We start from the raw sequence: 1171 nt of genomic DNA on the forward strand, positions 1-1171 counted from the left end.
AAAAGGACTCAAATAAGCTCAGTCAGAAATGAAAAAGGAGTTGTTACAACTGATACCACAGAAATACAAAATATCATTCATGACTGTTATAAAAATTCCTGTGTATAAACTAGAAAACCTAGAGGAAATGGATAAATTCTTGGGAAAAAACACAGCCTCTCCAGCCTGAACCAGGAAAAAATAGAAATCCTGAACAAAATAATGAGTAGTGAGATTGAAACAGTAATAAAAAATCTCCCACCAAAATAAAGCACTGGCCCAGACAGATTCACAGCCAAATTCTACCAGACCCATGAAGAACTGGCATCCATTCTACTGAAACTGTTCCATAGCATTTAGGAGGGAACCCTCCCTAACTCATTTTACAAAGCCAGTATCACCTTGACATCAAAGCCATAAAAGGACTCAACAAAAAAGGAAAACTACAAACCAATATCCCTTATAAACATTAATGCAAAAATCTTCAACAAGAAACTATCAAACCAAATTCAACAGCACATCAAGAAGATAATCCACCATGATCAAGTGGGTTTCATCCCAGGCATGCAAGATGGTTCACCACATGCAACTCAATAAATGTAATTCGCCACATAAACAAAAGTAAAAATGAAGGTCGTATGATCATCTCCATAGATGCAGAAAAAGTATTTGATAAAATCCAGCACCACTTCATGATTAAAAGCTCAAAAAACTAGGCATAGAGGAAACAAGCCTCAAAATAATAAAAGCTATATGTGACAAACCACAGCCAACGTCATACTGAATGGGGAAAAATTGAAAGCATTCCCCCTAAGACATGGAACAAGACAAGTCTTCCAACTGTCACCACTTCTATTCAATACAATACTGGAAGTCCTAGTCAGAGCTATCAGGCAAGAAAAAGAAATAAAGGGAATCTAAATTGGGAAAGAGGAGGTCAAATTACATTGTGGATTTGATTGACATATCTCCGATGATTTGTGATAAGAAGCAGTTTTCCTATACCTGTTGGCCATTTGTTTGTCTTCCTTTAAGAAATGCCTGTTCAATGCTACAAATCCGAAAAAGGGCTGATAACCAGAATCTACTTAGAACTCAGGAAAATCAACAAGAAAAAATCAAACAACCCTATCAAAAAGTGGGCAAAGGACATGAACAGAAACTTTTCAAAAGAAGACAGAATAATGGTCCA

This window comes from Propithecus coquereli, unplaced genomic scaffold (assembly GCF_000956105.1).
Source record: "Propithecus coquereli isolate 6110/MARCELLA unplaced genomic scaffold, Pcoq_1.0 Scaffold39, whole genome shotgun sequence".
Lineage (NCBI taxonomy): Eukaryota > Metazoa > Chordata > Mammalia > Primates > Indriidae > Propithecus > Propithecus coquereli.